The sequence below is a fragment of the Scyliorhinus torazame genome, chromosome 6 (assembly GCF_047496885.1).
Source record: "Scyliorhinus torazame isolate Kashiwa2021f chromosome 6, sScyTor2.1, whole genome shotgun sequence".
Classification (NCBI taxonomy): Eukaryota; Metazoa; Chordata; class Chondrichthyes; order Carcharhiniformes; family Scyliorhinidae; genus Scyliorhinus; species Scyliorhinus torazame.
In genome coordinates, this window is record NC_092712.1 from 315318877 (window position 1) to 315342385 (window position 23509).

General features: G+C 45.7%; 1 protein-coding gene across 1 annotated transcript in view; it reads right to left on the reverse strand.

Annotated features, from left to right (window-relative positions):
• The window catches only part of LOC140425617 (uncharacterized), a 71815-nt gene that overhangs the window by 36276 nt on the left and 12030 nt on the right, over positions 1–23509 (reverse strand). The window lies entirely within an intron of this gene.

Here is a 23509-nt window from a genome sequence, read left to right on the forward strand (position 1 = left end):
TTCAAATCACTAGCTTTCGGAGCACTGCTCCTTCCTCAGGTGAATGAAGAGGTAGGTTCCAGAAACATATATAGAGACAAAGTCAAAGATGCCAGATGATACTTTGAATGCGAGCATTTGCAGGTAATTAAGTCTTTACAGATCCTGAGAGAGGGGTAATCCCAGGTTAAAGAGGTGTGAATTGTCTCAAGCCAGGACAGTTGGTAGGATTTCACAATCCCAGGCCAGATGGTGGGGAGTGAATTTAATGCAACATGAATCCAAGGTCCCGGTTGAGGCCGTACTCATGTGTGCGGAACTTGGCTATAAGTTTCTGCTTGGCGATTCCGCGTTGTCACAAGTCCTGAAGGCAGCCTTGGAGAACGCTTACCCGGAGATCAGAGGCTGAATGCCCTTGACTGCTGAAGTGTTCCCCGACTGGAAGGGAACATTCCTGCCTGGCGATTGTCGCTCAATGTCCGTTCATCCGTTGTCGCAGCGTCTGCATGGTCTCGCCAATGTACCACGCTTCGGGACATCCTTTCCTGCAGCGTATGATGTCGACAACATTGGCCGAGTCGCATGGGTATGTACCGCGTACCTGGTGGGTGGTGTTCTCACGTGTAATGGTGGTACCCATGTTGATGATCTGGCACGTCTTGCAGAGATTGCCATGGCAGGGTTGTTTGGTGCCGTGGTCGCTGTTCTGAAGGCTGGGTAGTTTGCTGCAAACAATGGTTTGTTTGAGGTTGCGCGGTTGTTTGAAAGCAAGTAGTGGGGGTGTGGGGATGACCTTGGCAAGATGTTCGTCTTCATCGATGACGTGTTGAAGGCTGCGAAGAAGATGTCGTCATTTCTCCACTCCGGGGAAGTACTGGATGATGAAGGGTACTCTGTCAGTTGTGTCCCGTGTTTGTCTTCTGAGAAAGTCTGTTTGTGGGAGCTAGCTGTGCAGAAATTGACCATCATGTCCTACATTATAATTGTGACTACATTCTGAAAATGCTTCAGTGGCTGAAAAGTACTTTGAGATAAAGTGAAGTCATGAAAAGGTACAAATGTTTAATCCAAATGTGCAATTTAGGTGGGTTGGCCATCCAAAAGTGTCCAAGGATATGCAAGTTAGGTGGGGTTACAGGGATAGGGTAGAGTGCTCTTTCAGAGGGTCGGTGCAGGCGCAATGGGCCGAATGGTGAGTCCCACACTGTAAGGATTCTGTGGATACTTGGAAACTTTAACTGATCTCGTAAAAAGGTGAAAACATATTGTGTTAGCAAAGCTGCTAGATAAACAGCTGGTGCTAGCACACTGCAGTGAAATCTCGAACTAAGATAGAGATAATCTGAGACAAACATGCCCCCCTGGTCACATGTTTCTGGCATTATGGTTTACTTAGAAAACAGGAGGTGCAGTCAAAAGTCATGTTTTTGACAGCGTTTGCTCATGGAATACTTTTCACAAAGGTTGAAGTTCCTTTCTTATATAAATATATTAAAATACATTTCCATGTGCACATATATGTACAATATATCTAAATAAAATATAATCCGGTTTGCAGTGCAGCCCATCTTGAAGCCTAACTAATGATACTGTGTGTATTCCAGTGATGCAATTTGTTCTGTTACTATACACCGATACAATCGGTGATTTTGCTATTCTCTTGGTTGGGGCGATCTGTATGCTTTATGACGTTTATTGTTTTGAGGGTGGGAGATTCATTCCCATTTACTTAGCTTTGCTTTACTTTTAGTTCTTTTTTCCCCCTGTGAGAGTTACTGAGAATTTTCTTTCCCTTTCTGAGCGGTTCAATAAGTAGCCCGTGCCTCTTTAGTTTCTCGTCAGCAGGAGTCTCTGTGGTGCTGTGTCTCCTCACGGCTGTGTCTTGTGTTTGCTGTAACGATTGCAAGCCTGTTACCATTGGAGCAGTTGGAAATCTTTTAGTGCGAATGTCTCACTGGAGTTACTAATGAATCTGTCTGATTGGCTTAATGGGTTCTCCAACAGTGCCGAACGGGGAGATCTCCATGACTTGTGCAAATACTGCAGGGGAAAACCATACCTCGCAGGTGTGAAGAACAGGGAAGAAATCCACAGTTTAAATGACTGTTAAAACCAGAAATACAAAAAAATCTGAATTGTTTGTGAGTTAGCCTATGGCAAAACCTCTTTAATATCGCCAACTCGACCTCCTTTGTCTTGACCACCTGTGGATTTCTCATTTCCCCAGCTTCTATCCTTCACAGACTGTGCGGAGTCTGCACATTCTCCCCGTGTCTGCGTGGGTTTCCACCGGGTGCTCCAGTTTCCTCCCACAAGTCTCGAAAGACGTGTTGTTAGGTAATTGGACATTCTGAATTCTCCCTCTGTGTACCCGAACAGGCCCGGAGTGTGGCGACTAGGGGATTTTCACAGTAACTTCATTGCAGTGTTAATGTAAGCCTACTTGTGACAATAATAAAGATTATTATTAATGTCGAAAACCAAACCTTGATTTATGAACTAATTCCAAATCATCTGCCATTTCTGCAGTGTCCAGCAGTGTTAACCCTTTGCTCTTCCACATGAGTTCTCACTACTGCGAAAAGTGAATTTTAAAATTTCTCCAAAATCACCATTTCCCCAAGAGCTTCATACTTTTGGTCTATTTTTTTTTCTTATTATTAAAACGTTTTTAGAGTACCCAATTATTTTTTCCAATTAAGGGGCAATTTAGCATGGCCAATCCACCTACCCTGCACATCTTTGGGTTGTGGGGTTGAAACCCAAGCAGACATGGGGAGAATGTGCAAACTCCACATGGACAGTGACCCAGGGCCGGGATTCGAACCTTGGTCCTCAGCGCCGTAGTCCCAGTGCTAACCACTGCACTACATGCTGCCCCCTTTTGGTTTTTTTTTAATGCTCTTATCCACATATCAAAATTATCTTATTTACTTCGTTCAAATTCCATATACGTCTCACCTGGTTCATTCCTTAGATTTCTAAACTTCTGTCTATGCGCTTCTGCCTCTCGTTCATATGTACTTAAGATGGCTTTTCTCACCTCATCATAATCCCCAAATAACTCCTTTGATCATGACACAAACACTTCACGAGCTCTAACTGCTAACTTTGTTTGAACCAACAATATCCACGAGGCTTTTGGCCAATTCAATTATTTAGAAACTTTCTCAAATGAGATTAAAAAGGCTTCAACATCTTTCTCATCAAACCGTGGCAGTGCTTGAATATATTTAAACATATCCCCACCAGGCTCTTGACTTGGAGAGGTCACTCTTCACTCTAAACATTCCTCAACTTCTGCCTTTAATACCAACATTTTAAGTTGATGTTCTCTTGCTCGCCTTTTCCCTTTCTTCCCTTGCTAATCTTTCCATTTCCACTCAAATTTCCTCATTTCAATTTCCTTTTGAGAAGCTCTTTCCTTTTCCTTTTCTTCTGCCTTTGCCTCTCCCTGTCTTATAAATTCCAATTCAAGCTGCCTCAATTCTTTTTATTTCTCTCTCTTTTTTCCGTGCATTTTGAATTGTTTCATTTGTAATTGAATTTGAGCCAATTCCGATGATTCAGACTGTATCTCTGGCAAATTAAAATGCTGAACTATCACTTTAATTATGTGATCCAAAAAGACGAGGTGTTGGGTGTCTTAAAAAATATTAAGGTAGATAAGTCCCCAGGGCCTGATGGGATCTACCCCAGAACACTGAAGGAGGCTGGAGAGGAAATTGCTGAGGCCTTGACACAAATATTTGGATCCTCGCTGTCTTCAGGGGATGTCCCGGAGGACTGGAGAATAGCCAATGTTGTTCCTCTGTTTAAGAAGGGTAGCAAGGATAATCCCGGGAACTACAGGCCGGTGAGCCTTACTTCAGTGGTAGGGAAATTACTGGAGAGAATTCTTCGAGACAGGATCTACTCCCATTTGGAAGCAAATGGACGTATTAGTGAGAGGCAGCACGGTTTTGTGAAGGGGAGGTCATGTCTCACTAACTTGATAGAGTTTTTCGAGGAGGTCACTAAGATGCTTGATGCAGGTAGGGCAGTAGATGTTGTCTATATGGACTTCAGTAAGGCCTTTGACAAGGTCCCTCATGGTAGACTAGTACAAAAGGTGAAGTCACACGGGATCAGGGGTGAACTGGCAAGGTGGATACAGAACTGGCTAGGCCATAGAAGGCAGAGGGTAGCAATGGAGGGATGCTTTTCTAATTGGAGGGCTGTGACCAGTGGTGTTCCACAGGGATCAGTGCTGGGACCTTTGCTCTTTGTAGTATATATAAATGATTTGGAGGAAAATGTAACTGGTCTGATTAGTAAGTTTGCAGACGACACAAAGGTTGGTGGAATTGCGGATAGCGATGAGGACTGTCTGAGGATACAGCAGGATTTAGATTGTCTGGAGACTTGGGCGGAGAGATGGCAGATGGAGTTTAATCTGGACAAATGTGAGGTAATGCATTTTGGAAGGGCTAATGCAGGTAGGGAATATACAGTGAATGGTAGAACCCTCAAGAGTATTGAAAGTCAAAGAGATCTAGGAGGACAGGTCCACAGGTCATTGAAAGGGGCAACACAGGTGGAGAAGGTAGTCAAGAAGGCATACGGCATGCTTGCCTTCATTGGCCGGGGCATTGAGTATAAGAATTGGCAAGTCATGTTGCAGCTGTATAGAACCTTAGTTAGGCCACACTTGGAGTATAGTGTTCAATTCTGGTCACCACACTACCAGAAGGATGTGGAGGCTTTAGAGAGGGTGCAGAAGAGATTTACCAGAATGTTGCCTGGTATGGAGGCCATTAGCTATGAGGAGAGGTTGAATAAACTCGGTTTGTTCTCACTGGAACGAAGGAGGTTGAGGGGCGACCTGATAGAGGTATACAAAATTATGAGGGGCATAGACAGAGTGGATAGTCAGAGGCTTTTCCCCAGGGTAGAGGGGTCAATTACTAGGGGGCATAGGTTTAAGGTGAGAGGGGCAAGGTTTAGAGTAGATGTACGAGGAAGTTTTTTACGCAGAGGGTAGTGGGTGCCTGGAACTCACTACCGGAGGAGGTAGTGGAAGCAGGGACGATAGGGACATTTAAGGGGCATCTTGACAAATATATGAATAGGATGGGAATAGAAGGATACGGACCCAGGAAGTGTAGAAGATTGTAGTTTAGTCGGGCAGTATGGTCGGCACGGGCTTGGAGGGCCGAAGGGCCTGTTCCTGTGCTGTACATTTCTTTGTTCTTTGTTGTTGTAAACCTTCTTCACCCCTTCAGATAAAATCAATTGCAGCTTGTCTGCCAGATCCAAAAGCTTTGTTTTAACCACCCTTCGTAAACCACCCAGAGTGACCTCTTCACACGTAGCAAACTCGAGGCCACTGAAAGTGCAATTTTACAAGTCACTCCCTATTTAAACTGAGTATCAACACACTCACTGTATTTAAATTCAATAATACCACAACAAACTAGGAATTATACTTTTTAATCTCACAAAGAGCTCCCAATTTTTGTCAGGACACCAGACAAGAAATTCCAAACAATTTTCAATTTGTAAAACTGTGAGGAAAGGATGGTTAATCCCCGGAGTGATGGCTCTGACCAATAGGTAACTTTTATGTCGAAACAAATTTTAATTTAAACACAGAATTAACCACATTAGCACCAAAGAAATAGCTTTACAATTAACAGTTAAACAGTTCTTAAATGAAAGGAAAACTTTAACTCACTATTGACATCTGCCAGTATATATTTTTCAACTAATCAACCCAATATAGTTCAAAATCCACTGATAAATAAAGTTAACAACCAGAGTTACTTGCTGTTCTCTGTGCAGACCTTTGGAGAGACACCCTTCCTGGAACAACCTGAAAAGTCTTCAGTCTCGTCAGGCTCAAATTCTATAGCAAACTGCCAAAAACTACAGACAGACCTGGCTCCTCAATTTAATTACATCATCTGCATCCCAGTAAGATGTCCCATGACCTGCTTAGCTCGCACTAAACACAATCCCTCAAATTAGCGACACCCCGGGAACCTCCAGCAATCAAAATAATGTTCCATTAGCCATCCCTCTGTAAACAAGTAAATGGTTAAAATCAATGATTATTACCTCACTTTTTATGACCCCCTCAATCACAGCTTTAGCAGACATACTGTCTGTATGTATATGAACCCAGGGTTTTTAATAACATTACTGCAATAAAATATAAAAATATAGTATTTTACAATTTCTTACATTCATCACAATTGAGTCAAGAAAGGTAGCATGTTGTCCACTGACAAAGATTAAATCATTGGGGGAACTAAAGAGAACAATATCTCAAACAGGTCAGTTGGATTTGTTGCACTTGATCTGCACAATCTGAAAGGTTCTTGCATGATAAATTTACTGGTCACTAGTGAGTTACCTCACTCAGTGTCCACTGACATTCTGAGCCCAGGAGAGAATCCTGGAGTTTTGCCAGCTCGCTGTGCACCTTGAACATGGGACACAGCAAGAAAACACAATGGCAGATGTGGTGACTCAGAATGGAAAATCAGCTCACTGAAAGGAAGACTTGCATTTAGATAGCACCTTTCACAACATCCCAAACTGCTTTACAGTCAATGAAGTGTGGGCAATATTGTAAACAGGAAAACACGGCAGCCAATTCCCACACGGTGAGCTCCCACAAACAGGAATGGAATAATGACCAAATAATCATTTTTTTGAGTGATATTGCTTGAGGGGTAAACATTAACCACAGTACTCTTTTGCCGCGCATGCCAAGGGATCTCTCACATCCATCCGAGAGTGCATTCAGGGCCTTGCTTTGGTAACGCACCTGAATAAGAGCACCTCCAGCAGTGCAGCATTCTCTCAGTACTGCATGGGAGAGACAGCCTGGATTTCCGTGCTCTATTGTCTCCAGAGTGCGTCCTGAAGCCTGGAGTATGGATGCTGCTCCCGTCTGCAGCAGCATTTTCACTGCATCCCCCAAAAGGTAGCTCCCTCAATTCAAAATTAAGCACCAGTTTGCACCAATCGTCCGCCTTTATTGGTTCAAAATTACTCGTGACTGAACACAATTCCTTCAGCCGGACTCTGCGAAGACCTATAGCTCGGGTGGTTGAATCAGCCCCCCCTCAACCCTCCTTTCCCAAATCATTGGAAGTGAAGAGAAAATGACACTTGTTTTTTGCGTACTCACTAGAAAAGATCACAGTGGCAATTGACTCTGTGTGGCACATCTTCCAAAGGCACGGGTGATACCGATGGGGCGATGGAGAGAGAACAATGAGCGAAACGGAAGAAGGAAAATCTAAAGTGACCGTCTAAGCCAGGTGTTGGGCCTCTTTCTCATGTAAGGGGATTCATTCGTGTTATAGGCCCTCTCACTGAGACTGAACCACAATGAATGGGCTGGACATGGGAACAGTTGGCAGGGGGGGGGTGGGGAAATGAAGGGTGGAGCGTGCTGATCGCTCACAACATCGAGTGTGAGAGCTGGCTCTCCCTCTGTACCCAAAGTGTGAATATTTATTTTGTTTTTACCATTTGAAGTTGACGACAGTTCTATTAATATAGAAATGATTAAGCATTTTCTATAACTTGTCTGGAAATATAGAGCGTGTATTAATTGTATTTAATCTATTTCATGGGGTCAGGGTTAGTCAACGGGCCTGATTTCAATCTAGCGGCCCATTGAGATGAACGCGGCCTGCTCAAGCGGCCAGTCACTGACTGGGGCTGCCCATCGCTGCATTAGAATTTTCACTGGTCACCAAGGCATTGGAAAAGAAAGGGAGAGTAGTGTAAAATGAGGAGCCAATTAGTTTCATAGAATTTACAGTGCAGAAGGAGGCCATTCGGCCCATCGAGTCTGCACCGGCTCTTGGAAAGAGCACCCTACCCAAGGTCAACACCTCCACCCTATCCCCATAACCCAGTAACCCCACCCAACACTAAGGGCAATTTTGGACACTAAGGGCAATTCATCATGGCCAATCCACCTAACCTGCACATCTTTGGACTGTGGGAGGAAACCGGAGCACCCGGAGGAAACCCACGCACACACGGGGAGGATGTGCAGACTCCGCACAGACAGTGACCCAAGCCGGAATCGAACCTGGGACCCTGGAGCTGTGAAGCAATTGTGCTATCCACAATGCTACCGTGCTGCCCATTGGCTCCCAGTAACTGAACCAGAGTCTCCTCCAATTTCAACATTGACAAATTGCAGCCTGCGCCATCCAGCCTCGGTCACTGAATCTGGATGTGAGTTCCTGCCGCACTGCCATCTACACCACACAATCTAGGCTGACGGCTTCACCGTTTTCTAAATTATTCCACAGGATGTGCGCATCACTGCTTATGCCAGAATTTACCACCCATTTCTACTTGCCTTTGAGTCAGTGGTAACGGGCTGCCTTCTTGAAACATGGAAACAGAGAAAAAAGAAGCAGAAGGAAGCCATTCGGCCCTTCGAGCCTGCTCTGCCATTCATCGTGATCATGACTGATGACCAAGTTCAATACCCTGATCCCGCCTTCCCTTCATATCCCTTGATCCCTTTAGCCCCAAGAGCTATATCCAATTGCTTCTTGAAATTATGCAACCGTTTTGGCCTCAACTACTTTCTGTGGGAGTGAATTTCACAGATTCACCACTCTCTGGGTGAAGGAATTTCTCCTCACCTCAGTCCTAAAAGATTCACCCCTTACCCTCAAACTATGACTCCTCGCTCTGGACTCCCCTACCATCGGGAACATTTTTTCTGAATCTACTCTGTCTAATCCTGTTATAATTTTGTAAGTTTCTATGCGATCCCATCTCACTCTTCCAAACTCCAATGATTATAATCCTAATCGACTTAGTCTCTCATATGCCTGCCAATCAGAAAAAGACACATTTATTCCAACTTTTTGCTTCCTGTCTCCTAACCAGCTTTCTACCCATCTTAAGTCACCACCCGTAATCCCATGCGCTTTAACTTTACATATTAATCTGCTATGTGGGACCTTGTCGAAAGCCTCCTGAAAGTCTAAATAAACCACATCCACCGGTTCTCCCTGGTCAACTCTACTAGTTACATCTTCAAAGAATTCTAACAGATTTGTCAAGCATGATTTTCCTTTCAAAATTGATGCTGACTTTGTCTGATTACACCACTGCTTTCCAAATACTGTGCTGTGAAATCCTTGATAATGGACTCCAACAATTTCCCTATTACCGACGTTCGACTCTCTGATCTATAGTTCCCTGTTTTCTCTCTACCTCCCTTTTTGAAATGCGGGCTTATATTCGCTACCCTCTAATCTGTAGGAACCATTCCAGAGTCCAAAGAATTTGGAAAATGACCACCAATGGATCTATTATTTCTAGGGCCACTTCCTTAAGTACTCTGGGGTGAAGATTATCAGGCCCTGGAGATTTGTTCACCTTCAATCCCATTAATTTCCCCAAAACTATTTCTTTACTAATACTAATTTCATTCAACCCCTCACTAAAACCTATGCTTCTCAGAACGTCCGGTACATTATCCATGTCTTCCTTTGTGAGGACAGAAGCAAAGTATGAATTTCATTCCTCAGCCATTTCTTTGTTCCGGTTATGAATTCCCCCGTTTCTGACTGTAAGGGGCCTACATTAGGTTTAAATCAATCTTTTTCTCTTTACATACCTATAGAAACTTCTACAGTCGGTTTTAATGTTCTCCGCTAGTTTACTTTCAAATTGTATTTTCCCCTTCTTAATCAATCCCTTGATCTGCCTTTGCTGAATTTTAACCTGTTCCCAATCCTCAGGTCTGTTGCTATTTCTTGCTAATTTGTATGCCAAACTTTGAAACTAATACTATCTCTAATTTCACTTGTAAGCCATTGTTCGACCACAGTTCCCTTTCTACTCTTGTGCCAAATAGGAATAAAGAACTTTTTGAGTTCACCTATTTGTTCGTTGAATGCTGCCATTGCCAGCCCACAATCCTTCCTTTCAGTAATGTTTCCCAGTCCGTCATAGCCAGCTCATGCCTCATACCATCGTAGTTACCTTTATTGAGATTCAGGACCCGAGTCTCAGAATCAACTGACTCACTATCCACCTTGATAAAGAATTCCATCATATTATGGTCACTCATCCCCAAGGGTCCTCTCACAACTAGATTGCCAACTAATCCTTTCTCGTTGCACAACACCCAGTCCAAGATGGCCCGTTCCCTGGTTGGTTCCTCAATGTATTGGTCCAGGAAACCATCCCATATACACTCCTTAAATTTCTCTATTGTAGTGTGACTAATTTGAGTCACCCAATCTATATGCAGATTGACCACTGCAATCCCTGTGGTGTAGGAACACCCACAGTGTCAGGAAGGGAGTTCTGTGATTTTGAAACTGTTGCCTCATTGGAGGTGATGTCCTATCAAACCAGACATGGAACTGAAACCCAAGCCTGGAACCTATTGCTCTTGGCAGGAGTCAGGCGGAATGGTGGCGGGAGAGGGGAAAGAGGTTGGGGTAGAATCCATTTCGGCTGAGTTCTTGTCCTTGGAAGCAGTAAATTCTGGCAGTAGAATGGCACATTCTATGCCTGGACCCTCTCTCATAACCTTGGTTTGGGGGCAATCTTTTGGTGTAGCCAACAGCCGGGCGACCTTGGCGAGATTTCCGCCTAGCGCAAAGCCCGATTTAGGCTTCTCCCCCGATTCACCTGCTGGGCCTGGATTGGCGGGTGCAAGGCGGTGGTAGAATCTTGCCCACAATCCCCATTACCCTTGGTGTCATTAATATTTAGAAATCTATTGATCTCTGTCTTCATACAATAGAATCCTACAGTGCAGAAGAAGGCCATTCGGCCCATCGAGTCTACACCGACACTCTGAAAGAGCTAGCCTCAATCCCCCACCCTATCCCCTTAACCCCACCTAACCTTTGGACACTAAGCGGCAATTTAGCATGGCCAATCCACCTAACCTGCTCAGCTTTGGACTATGGGAGGAAACCGGAGCACCCGGAAGAAACAAAGAACAAAGAACAAAGAAATGTACAGCACAGGAACAGGCCCTTCGGCCCTCCAAGCCCGTGCCGACCATACTGCCCGACTAAACTACAATCTTCTACACTTCCTGGGTCCGTATCCTTCTATTCCCATCCTATTCATATATTTGTCAAGATGCCCCTTAAATGTCCCTCTCGTCCCTGCTTCCACTACCTCCTCCGGTAGCGAGTTCCAGGCACCCACTACCCTCTGCGTAAAAAACTTGCCTCGTACATTTACTCTAAACCTTGCCCCTCTCACCTTAAACCTATGCCCCCTAGTAATTGACCCCTCTACCCTGGGGAAAAGCCTCTGACTATCCACTCTGTCTATGCCCCTCATAATTTTGTATACCTCTATCAGGTCGCCCCTCAACCTCCTTCGTTCCAGTGAGAACAAACCGAGTTTATTCAATCGCTCCTCATAGCTTATGCCCTCCATACCAGGCAACATTCTGGTAAATCTCTTCTGCACCCTCTCTAAAGCCTCCACATCCTTCTGGTAGTGTGGCGACCAGAATTGAACACTATACTCCAAGTGTGGCCTAACTAAGGTTCTATACAGCTGCAACATGACTTGCCAATTCTTATACTCAATGCCCCGGCCAATGAAGGCAAGCATGCCGTATGCCTTCTTGACTACCTTCTCCACCTGTGTTGCCCCTTTCAATGACCTGTGGACCTGTACTCCTAGATCTCTTTGACTTTCAATACTCTTGAGGGTTCTACCATTCACTGTATATTCCCTAACTGCATTAGACCTTCCAAAATGCATTACCTCACATTTGTCCGGATTAAACTCCATCTGCCATCTCTCCGCCCAAGTCTCCAGACAATCTAAATCCTGCTGTATCCTCAGACAGTCCTCATCGCTATCCGCAATTCCACCAACCTTTGTGTCGTCTGCAAACTTACTAATCAGACCAGTTACATTTTCCTCCAAATCATTTATATATACTACAAACAGCAAAGGTCCCAACACTGATCCCTGTGGAACACCACTGGTCACAGCCCTCCAATTAGAAAAGCATCCCTCCATTGCTACCCTCTGCCTTCTATGGCCTAGCCAGTTCTGTATCCACCTTGCCAGTTCACCCCTGATCCCGTGTGACTTCACCTTTTGTACTAGTCTACCATGAGGGACCTTGTCAAAGGCCTTACTGAAGTCCACATAGACAACATCTACTGCCCTACCTGCATCAATCATCTTAGTGACCTCCTCGAAAAACTCTATCAAGTTAGTGAGACACGACCTCCCCTTCACAAAACCGTGCTGCCTCTCACTAATACGTCCATTTGCTTCCAAATGGGAGTAGATCCTGTCTCGAAGAATTCTCTCCAGTAATTTCCCTACCACTGAAGTAAGGCTCACCGGCCTGTAGTTCCCGGGATTATCCTTGCTACCCTTCTTAAACAGAGGAACAACATTGGCTATTCTCCAGTCCTCCGGGACATCCCCTGAAGACAGCGAGGATCCAAAGATTTCTGTCAAGGCCACAGCAATTTCCTCTCCAGCCTCCTTCAGTATTCTGGGGTAGATCCCATCAGGCCCTGGGGACTTATCTACCTTAATATTTTTTAAGACACCCAACACCTCGTCTTTTTGGATCACAATGTGACCCAGGCTATCTACACCCCCTTCTCCAGACTCAACATCTACCAATTCCTTCTCTTTGGTGACGCAAACACGGGGAGAACGTGCAAAATCCACACAGTCACTCAAGGCCGGAATCGAACCTGGGTCCCTGGCGCTGTGAGTCTTGAATAATAATAATCACTTAGTGTCACAAGTAGGCTTCAATGAAGTTACTGTGAAAAGCCCCTAGTTGCCACATTCCGGCACCTGTTCGGGGAGGCCGGTACGGGAATTGAACTCGTGCTGCTGCCTTGTTCTGCATTACAAGACAGCTGTTTAGCCCAGTGTGCTAAACCAGCCCCTGTATACTCAATATACTGCCGCAGTATACTCAATGTACTCAATGACTGAGCATCCACAGCCCTCTGGGGTACACATTGCAAAGATTTGCCACCCTTTGAGTGAAGAGATTCCCCCTTATCCCAGTCCTAAATGATTTACTCCTGATCCTGAGGCTGTCTTCTGGTTCTAGATTCCCCCAGCCAGAGGAAACATCCTTCCTGCATCGTCCCTGCTCAGGGCCTTAAGAAATTTGTAATTTTCAATTAGATCACCTTTTATTCTTCTAAACTTTAGAGAATACAGACCCACGTCTCCTCACTCAAGACCCATCCAACAAGTAATGACTATCGCGCAGAAACAGTCCCACTTGGTACCAGGGCAAATTTTCCACTTCACCTCCGCTGGAGTAAAATGTCAGATCAAAATATTGAAAGGGAGTAAATACTTTATCGCAATGTTTTTCAAACTTTTTTTCCGGGGACCCATTTTTACCAACCGGCCAACCTTCAGGACCCATGCCGGCCGACCTTCACGACCCACGCCGGCCGACCTTCGCGACCCACGCCGGCCGACATGCACGACCCACCATTTTCTCTGACCTTTAATGTGAGAGGTGAGCCTGCTTGGTCCTCGTTTACTTGTTTGCTGCTGACAAAATCGAGGATTCACAATCACGCCCAAAGCACGTGACGTCAGCGTTCGGGACGCATGACCTGCTCTCTGCCTCGCTTCAGGCAGGAAGATAACATTGAATTAAAAAAGAAATCTTCTCCTGCGTCAGCGCGTTGATGACATCAGGAGCAGGCGGTGCGTCTCGTGTGGTTCTGCGCATGCGCACCGATGAGCGGGCACGCATGTGTTAGAGGTGAAAATATTCACACGAAGGCCTGAGGTTGAGTAAAGAAGCAGTTTATTATATCAGAATTCGGGGAGAAAGGCCTGAGGCTCTGCAGCCTTCTGGACAGCACTCTTTCTCACTTGAGCTGAGGCTCACATGGGTTAATATACGGAATCAAGGGGCGGAATTAGTTGTATTCTCATTTACATACGATCAATCGACTATATTCGCATCACAATTAATTACATACAGTCAATCAATTTTCTTAGCATCCCAGTTATCACATACATGGTTAAAGTGGGTGTTGTCTTACCCGCCCCTAACTTCATACAGAAGTCATTCAAAGCTAACACAAGGATATGTCCTGTCTACAGCTGGGGACCTTGATCTATTATGGATACATGACATTCCTTGTTCTGTGAAGCTGTTATCAGCAGCTGTTGAGAAACTCCCTATAAGTACCCACGCTTGGTTCTCATGAGGTAGTTTACACAGTATGTAATTTATTGTTCAGGAAAGTGGCTAGTTCTGCCATTTTGTGTCTTTAGTATTGCTTTAATAGCTAACAGCCATTTTGTGTCCTTTCTGATATTAACAAGCATTGTGTATACACTATCTATTTGTACAAATTGCCTCTTCTAAACAGGCATCTAAGCCAATGAGTACCTTTTGTCTCATCAGAATTATTCAAAAGTAATATAGGAGCACAAATGTAGTTACAGAGCCACCTATAGTTTATATCCTAGTCCAGTATCAGAAAATGTCCCCCAACACATGCGCAGTGCGTCTGCATTTTTTTATATGGTCGCGGCCGTCATTTTCAAAGCCGCTCGCAGCCGGCATTGTTAAAAGCCGGCTGCTGCGGCTGTTGCATGCAAATTCGTGTGATCGGGAACGCCGCGACGGACGGCTCCGTGACCCTCCCGACACCCGCCCGCGGGTCGCGACCCCCACTTTGAAAATCCCTGCTTTACAGTGAGATTGATATGTAACTGCGATCAGTTCCTGCATCCCCCCCCCCTCTACCTACAGTTATGTCCCTGGACTGTGAAATTATTGCTGGAGGTCCAACGATTAAATTACAGATTCAGGTCTCCAGAAAAAAAAGAACTGTTGATTGAATAAGTTTAAACCTTTTTAAAAAGTGTTTGTCTTTGAATTTGGCCTTTCACTGTAAGGTGTTCCTGTTTATTTGGCAGGATGATGAATCAAGCTGTCAGGAATACCTCGATGTTTGTGTGTGTGTGTGTATATGCTGGCCAAGATCTCTCAGATAAAAAGGGAATTTCCATACAATAAGTGGGGCTGACAAAGCAAATATTTACATATTAACTTTTCTAATAACCTAGCCTCAGGGAGGACACTTTTACAATGGTGAATTTCACTGGGGAACATTCTCCTTCACCTTCAAAGATGATTTGTGGCACTCAACAAGTACAGATTATCACACACTCATTCTCTCATCATTCAACTCTGATGCCCCAGTGGCAATTATACATCCAATTCCCTGGCAGTCCAACAACAGAAATACAACTAAAACTTTCCCTGCTCGCTCGGTGACCTGAATTTTGAAAACCTGCGGAGGGTCCATCAGTTCAACTAAAGGCTGAAGATAAAATTTACCATCATGGAAAAATAAACCATGTGGTAATATTCAACTGAACAAATGGAGATTTAGCAAAGGATAACAGAAAAAATCCGGCCCTTGACCCAGAAACTACAGCCCACTCAGATCGTTACCACTCCGATATTCGTCAACTTCAACCTCAATCACAAATTAAGTTTTGCCTGGATGAATTCCGATGTGAGCCTGTTGGATTGCCACAGAGATGACTAATTATGTTGCACTTCCTTTATGATACTTGATGCTCTAGATACTGTGCTGTCTATGCAAAGGATATATTGCACAAACATAAAGATTCAGGCTAATCTGTGCATGTGCGTATGCAATGCGTATTCATCTTTTGCAACAAAGACTGGGACCTTTTCTGAGGAAGTAACAGCCTCATGCTTTCTCACGTTCAGTGCTTCCAAAATCAAATCCAATTTTTTTACACATCCATGGCTTAAATATTTAAACAACAACTGGCATTTATACAGCACCATTAACAGAATAGAACGCCTCACATAGCTTCAGGCAGTAGCAATGACAAAACAATGTGACCCCTATCTACACAAGGAGGCAGTAGAGCACGTTGGCAAAGAGGTGGGCACGGAAATAAGGCAGAGAGAGACTTAGGGAGGAAATCCCAGAGCTTACGACCCAGGCAGCTAACGGTCCAGCTACCAATGGTACAGCAACTGAAATCAGGGATTGTCTTCTATTCTTACAAAGGGTGAGACCCAAAATCAAGAGATTGGAGCAGAGCTAATTAGTGCCCACTGCTGGCTGTCATGTTCCAACTGCATTAGTGAGACTGTACCTGGAGTACGGAGCACAGTTTTGGTCTCCTTATTTGGGGGATATACTTGCATTGGAGTCAGTGTAGAAAAGGGTGACCCGTCTAATTCCTGGGATGAAGGTGTTGCTTCATCGGGAAAAGTTGAGTGGGCTGGGCCAACTTTGAATCAGGAGAGGCAATCTTATGGAAACCTACCAGATTCGGAGGGCACTTAGCAGGGGAGACGCCGAGGAGGTGACTTTCCCCCTGTGGGGGTATCTAGAATTAGGGGGCAGTTACAAAATAAGGGAGCACCCAAATTAAGGCAGAGGTGAGGAGACGTTTCTTTAGTGGGCTATTAATCTTAGGAATTCTCTAAATTTTCTACCCCAGAGGCAATGGAGGAAAGGTCACAGAATATAGTGTAGGCCGTGTTAGACAGGTGATCAAAGGTTATGGGGGCGGGGGAGAGGGGGACGGAGTTGAGGCCACAATCAGATCAGCCATGATCTTATCGAATGGCAGAGTAGGTTCGAGTGACCTGAAGGCACAATCCTACTTCTATTTCTTATGGTTTAATGATGCTGATCTATGCCCTCAGCAAGTAAACGCCAGCAATTTTGTGGTTAGGACGCAGCATAGTTACTGATCAGAAAGATTTAATTCAATTTAAATAATCTTTATTGTCACAAGTAGGCTTACATTAACACTGCAACAAAGTTACTGTGAAAAGCCCCTAGTCACGGCAGCACAGTAGCATTGTGGATAGCACAATTGCTTCACAGCTCCAGGGTCCCAGGTTCGATTCCCGGCTTGGGTCACTGTCTGTGCGGAGTCTGCACATTCTCCCCGTGTGTGCGTGGGTTACCTCCGGGTGCTCCGGTTTCCTCCCATAGTCCAAAGATGTGCGGGTTAGGTGGATTGGCCATGCTAAATTGCCCATAGTGTCCAAAATTGCCTTTAGTGTTGGGTGGGGTTACTGGGTTATGGGGATAGGGTGGACGTGTGGACCTTGGGTAGCTTGCTCTTTCCAAGAGCCGGTGCAGACTTGATGGGCCGAATGACCTCCTTCTGCACTGTAAATTCTATGTCTATGTAGTCGCCACATTTCGGTGCCTGTTCGGGTACACTGAGGGAGAATTCAGAAAGTCCAATTCACCTAACAGCACGTCTTTCGGGACTTGTGGGAGGAAACTGGAGTACCCGGAAGAAACCCACGCACACACGGGGAGAACATGCAGACTCCGCACAGACAGTGACCCAAGCCGGGAATCGAACCTGGGACCTTGGGGCTGTGAAGCAAAAGTGCTAACCACTGTGCTACCGTGCCGCTCCTGTCTGAGGTTTTAAGATGCTGCACAAGTGAACAGCAAAGGAACAAAGCCGTTGATGATCACATTATTAAATGATAACATGTTGCACAGGAAAAGAGTAACTACTACTGCCACGTGCCAGAGGATAACGTTTTACATTAGACCCCAACTACCTTTCTTCCGAAACTCTCGGGGCTGCAGGAATGTTCTGTGTCGACCTGGCCCAAATTAAAATAATTCCACTAATGACAGGACCAGAGGCGAAACCAGATACTTGAGACTTAGCTGTGGAAATCCCAGGGATTATTTCAACAAGAGTTGGTACAAACCCAGACGCCCGATTTCTATTCTCTAACAAAGTGCCAGTTCACTTTGTAACGCATGGAAGATAATGCTGATCTTTAAACGGGAAGTGTAAAACTGTCAAAAATTCGACATAACAGGGAAAGCACCAAAGAATGGAATAAAAGCCACATGAACATAGATCGGATTGGACAGTATAATTAACCCATATTCTTAAATTGCAGGAAGTTGAAACAAAGAGAAAAAATAAACAACTACTACATAGAAATCATGCAAATTGATATAAAAAATGAGATCCAAAGGTATCGGAGTCCGTTGGCACATAACCGGTTTAGCTCCGTTGGCTGGACAGCTGGTTCCTGATGCTGAGCGAGATCAGCAGCGTGAGTTTGATTCCCGTACTAGCTGAGGTTATTCATGAAGGCTCAACCTTGCCCCTCGCCTGAGGTGTGGTGACCCTCAGGTTAAATCATCACCGGTCAGCTCTCTCCCCCTCAAAGGGGAAAGCAGCTTCTGGTCACCTGGGACTATGGTGACTTTACTTTACTTTAATATCTGCAAAGAAAGGTTTACAACACCAGTGTGCCTTCAATGTAGTAAAGCATCCATTCGTCAAAATTTAACACCACGCTACATAAGGCAATAGTGTAGAGAAAGGATGGTTACTCAGGTAGGTTTTAAGATGCTTGTTAAAGGTGGAGAGGGAGATGGTGAGATGGAAGGGATTGGAGAGGGGATGCTGGCACTCCTGGCTTAGAGCCTAGGCAACGGAAGGCATGGCTACCAATGGTGCTAGCAAAGGAAACTAAGGCTGTATAAGGAGGCAAGCACGGCATCCCGGCACTCGCAGTGCTATTCAATAGTGGCTATTCAACGCGACTCATACAGTGGGGAGCTCCGCTCGATGGAACTCACCATTCTAGCGAAAGATCGATGGCGTAAGGATCTCCGAGGCCCCCAAAACAATCCCCATCACCCCCCCGGCCAAAAAGCAATATGGGAGGGTCGCAGCTGGGGGCCTCCGATCCCCTGAGAGACCCCAAGAGTGCCATTGTGTCTGGTCCCCGTTTGTGGGGCCCAGTGCTGAATGACGCTCGCCCGAGGTCTCTGAGGCGAAAGGATTGAATCCCGAAGCATCAGATACCTCGGGAATCTGCACATTAGAGCACAGTAGCACAGTGGTTAGCACAATACTTCACAACTTCAGGGTCCTAGGTTCGATTCCCGGCTTGGCTCACTGTCTGTACGGAGTCTGCACATTCTCCCGTGTCTGCGTGGGTTTCCTCTGGGTGCTCCAGTTTCCTCCCACAAGTCCTGAAAGACGTGCTTGTTAGGTGAATTGGACATTCTGAATTCTCCCTCAGTGTACCCGAACAGGCACCGGAGTGTGGCGACTGGGGGATTTTCACAGTAACTTCATTGCAGTGTTAATGTAAGCCTACTTGTGACGATAAAGATTATTATTAATAAACATTTGGCATGTATCAAATGTATTTTATCTTATTCATGGGGTCAGGGTTAGTGAACAAACCCAATTTCAGTCTTGTGCCCATTGAGATGAAGGAGGACCACTCCTGCGGCCCACTCACTGGCCTAGGCTGTCCACTCACTGGCCTAAAGAGTGGGTTTCGTGAACATGATGAATTTGGAAAGGAGACATGGGGAGATAGTGAAGAAACTAGAAAAAGGTGTAAATTTAGGATTAGGGCACAGGGATTCTTCGAGGAAATCTCACCGAATTCACAGTGCAGAAGGAGGCCACTTGGCCCATCGAGTCTGCACCGGTCCTTGGAAAGAGCACCCCACCTAAGCCCACACTTCCACCCTAACCCGTTACCCCACCGTACCTTTTTTGGACACTAAGGGCAATTTAGCATAGCCAATCCACCTAACCTGCACGTCTTTGGACTGTGGGAGGAAACCGGAGGACCCGGAGGAAACCCACACAGACACGGGGAGAACATGCAGACTGCGCACAGACAGTGACCCAACCCAGGAATCGAACCTGGGACCCTGGCGCTTTGAAGCCATTGTGCTAACCACTGTGCTACCGTGCCACGCCCTGTGAGTTAGAGGAAGGGAGGGATGCAACAGAGTCAGCTGAATCTTTGTAACAACAATGGACAACAGGGGAGAGATTAGGAGAATATTGTTGTGTGGGAGGTTATATCCCAACAGAAGCGGTTACCTAGAATTATCAGCACAGAAACAGGCCATTCAACCCAATCACTCCGTTTATATTTAGGCAATGGTGGGAGCATGGCTTTAAAAAGGGCATTGGACAAACATTTGAAAAAAAATGAAAAGCTAAGTGCAGAGGAATAGGCTAAGTGAATAAGTTAGTGTGCCAGCAAAGCAAAGTGGAACTGAGTGGCTTCCCGTTGGGCTGGAAGTGTTTCCAATTCTCTGTCCGGTAAGAAAAAATAGTTGCCAAAGTCTTTTTAAGAGCCCACACCCCAGACCTGTTTGTTGCTATAGGCTACAAATTCTAAAGAACAAGCTGAGGTTTCACCGTGAGTGTTCACAGATCCACTCCAGGAGTCGTAGCCGATTAATTATTTCACCCCATAGCTGGGCATATTTGTGCCGTGAGTTTGAAATAGGTGTAAGGAGTAAAGGCGGGGGGGGGGGGCGGGCAGACATACAGTTTTCGCTAAGCATCGGTATTCACCAAAGAGAAGGAATTGGTAGATGTTGAGTCTGGAGAAGGGGGTGTAGATAGCCTGGGTCACATTGTGATCCAAAAAGACGAGGTGTTGGGTGTCTTAAAAAATATTAAGGTAGATAAGTCCCCAGGGCCGGATGGGATCTACCCCAGAATACTGAAGGAGGCTGGAGAGGAAATTGCTGAGGCCTTGACAGAAATCTTTGGATCCTCGCTGTCTTCAGGGGATGTCCCGGAGGACTGGAGAATAGCCAATGTTGTTCCTCTGTTTAAGAAGGGTGGCAGGGATAATCCCGGGAACTACAGGCCGGTGAGCCTTACTTCAGTGGTAGGGAAATTACTGGAGAGAATTCTTCGAGACAGGATCTACTCCCATTTGGAAGCAAATGGACGTATTAGTGAGAGGCAGCACGGTTTTGTGAAGGGGAGGTCGTGTCTCACTAACTTGATAGAGTTTTTCGAGGAGGTCACTAAGATGATTGATGCAGGTAGGGCAGTAGATGTTGTCTATATGGACTTCAGTAAGGCCTTTGACAAGGTCCCTCATGGTAGACTAGTACAAAAGGTGAAGTCACACGGGATCAGGGGTGAACTGGCAAGGTGGATACAGAACTGGCTAGGCCATAGAAGGCAGAGGGTAGCAATGGAGGGATGCTTTTCTAATTGGAGGGCTGTGACCAGTGGTGTTCCACAGGGATCAGTGCTGGGACCTTTGCTCTTTGTAGTATATATAAATGATTTGGAGGAAAATGTAACTGGTCTGATTAGTAAGTTTGCAGACGACACAAAGGTTGGTGGAATTGCGGATAGCGATGAGGACTGTCTGAGGATACAGCAGGATTTAGATTGTCTGGAGACTTGGGCGGAGAGATGGCAGATGGAGTTTAACCTGGACAAATGTGAGGTAATGCATTTTGGAAGGGCTAATGCAGGTAGGGAATATACAGTGAATGGTAGAACCCTCAAGAGTATTGAAAGTCAAAGAGATCTAGGAGTACAGGTCCACAGATCACTGAAAGGGGCTACACAGGTGGAGAAGGTAGTCAAGAAGGCATACGGCATGCTTGCCTTCATTGGCCGGGGCATTGAGTATAAGAATTGGCAAGTCATGTTGCAGCTGTATAGAACCTTAGTTAGGCCACATTTGGAGTATAGTGTTCAATTCTGGTCGCCACACTACCAGAAGGATGTGGAGGCTTTAGAGAGGGTGCAGAAGAGATTTACCAGAATGTTGCCTGGTATGGAGGGCATAAGCTATGAGGAGCGATTGAATAAACTCGGTTTGTTCTCACTGGAACGAAGGAGGTTGAGGGGCGACCTGATAGAGGTATACAAAATTATGAGGGGCATAGACAGAGTGGATAGTCAGAGGCTTTTCCCCAGGGTAGAGGGGTCAATTACTAGGGGGCATAGGTTTAAGGTGAGAGGGGCAAAGTTTAGAGTAGATGTACGAGGCAAGTTTTTTACGCAGAGGGTAGTGGGTGCCTGGAACTCACTACCGGAGGAGGTAGTGGAGGCAGGGACGATAGGGACATTTAAGGGGCATCTTGACAAATATATGAATAGGATGGGAATAGAAGGATACGGACCCAGGAAGTGTAGAAGATTGTAGTTTAGTCGGGCAGTATGGTCGGCACGGGCTTGGAGGGCCGAAGGGCCTGTTCCTGTGCTGTACATTTCTTTGTTCTTTGTTCTTTGTTTTGACCTGAAGGTCGAATAGGTGCTGAGGATCTATATTGTAAACACCACAGTCAGGAAATAACTCCTGTAGCTTAAAGTCTCATAAATAAGAACCAATAAGACATGATTGTGAAACCCTTCATGATTCTCATTACCTAAGTGTAAATGTAGTGGGTTCCTGCGTCACTAACAGTAAAAGGACTTTCTGCAAGTGTAGTTCATTCACTAGCATAGCAGCTACTTCAAGCCTTGCCCGCCTTCCCGGGGGGGGGGGGGGGGGCAACCCCCGCCACGTGACCGCGTGTCACCACGTTCTCACGTGATCACTCGGTCTACAATAACCACAATGCTTCTCTTCCTCACATTGTTACCACAAAGTTTTTCTGTGTCTAATCCTTGGGCGCCATCCAACGGGCACGCTGCGCTGGAAAAGCAGCTCACCGTGCGCGGTGCAGCATGGCCGTTGAAAGCCAGGAGACCCCGCTCCAGGGAGCTAACCGGCTCGCAACGCCTCCCGAGTTTCAACGCAATTAGGCGAGACGTTGTGGTGTGAATCCCGCCCTAGCAAATCTGCATATTGGAGCGAGGCAGTAAGCTTCATTCTAATAATAATAATCTGTATTAGTGTCGCAGGTAGGCTTACATTAACACTGCAATGAAGCAGTCACCTAGACTTCGGAACCAATGGATATAAGGGATTCTCCAGCCCGCCAGCCCCCTTTTCCGGCGCGACGCGCCCCCGCCGGCAGCGGGATTCTCCATTCTGGCAGCCGGCCAATGTGGTTTCCCGTTGTGGCCACCCCATGCCATCGGCAAAACCACGGGTGTGGGTGCGCTGCCAGCGAAGCGAAAGATCTCGCTGACGGAGAATCTGCAGAGGTTCTCTCGATGCATCCTATCCGTCCCGCTTAATAACTATCTCACGCTAACTCTGTTTCTCTCTCCACAGACGCAGCCGGACCTGCAGAGTCTTTCCAGCATTTTCTGTTTTTATTTCAGATTTCCAACATCCGCAGTATTTTTGCTTTTATTTTAGTGATCCATCCTTAAACTCTGGGTGGTACTGAATTGCAGCACATACAGGAAGTGATTTACAGTTAAAACAATGATAACAACAACTAAATAAAAAGTCCTTTGGCTTTTGAAAAGATTCATAAAGATAAGCTCTGAATTAGTTGAATCAGAGAATCTTACAGCACGAGGTCATTTGGCCTATCATAGCTTCAAACGAGTTGTCCAATTTAGTCGCACACCCTTGCATTATCCCCAGGACCCTGCAAGTGAATCCTCTTCAAACACATGGACGTTATATTATGAATTACTGTAACTATAATTGTGTGTAAAGTAGGGTGTCCGCTTGTTCTACCACAGCCCCCCCCGCCAATGTGGGGCACGGTAGCCCAGTGGTTAGCACTGTTGCTGCACACTT